This window comes from Frankliniella occidentalis, unplaced genomic scaffold (assembly GCF_000697945.3).
Source record: "Frankliniella occidentalis isolate FOCC.00 unplaced genomic scaffold, Focc_3.1 Scaffold495, whole genome shotgun sequence".
Taxonomy (NCBI): Eukaryota; Metazoa; Arthropoda; class Insecta; order Thysanoptera; family Thripidae; genus Frankliniella; species Frankliniella occidentalis.
The window spans coordinates 5,202-5,644 of record NW_026267613.1 but is presented as its reverse complement, the minus strand read 5'-3'; positions in this window follow the sequence as shown (position 1 = coordinate 5,644).

Below are 443 nucleotides of genomic sequence, written 5' to 3'. Positions count from 1 at the left end.
TCTGATTCGGAAGATTCCGCTTCTCAACGAACTCTTAGACTTTCGCGTGAGCCAGGGTTGTCTCGCTGGAGTCTGTATAGGAGGCAAGAGGGCAAACGTGGAGGCCGTCGGAGGAAAAGACGATTTGATCCCGAGATTGTCGATGATGTATTTTGCCCTACGAAAGCAGGTACGAAATAATGTGCAACTTACGGCTAGTGTCATGTTATTGGCACTGTATTACACCCCCAGAAATGGCGATATCGTTTCGATATCGCATATCGATTTGTGTCGTAGCGACACGAATGTGGGCACAAAAACGACATACGATATCAAAACGATATCGTTGCGATATCGCCCAAATTTCGGTGTCGCTCCATTTCTGGCGGTGTAGGTACTTCTTAACCTAGCCAGACTTACTATTGTTTTTCCATGTTTTTGTTTTTGAAGAAATCGGATCTGTC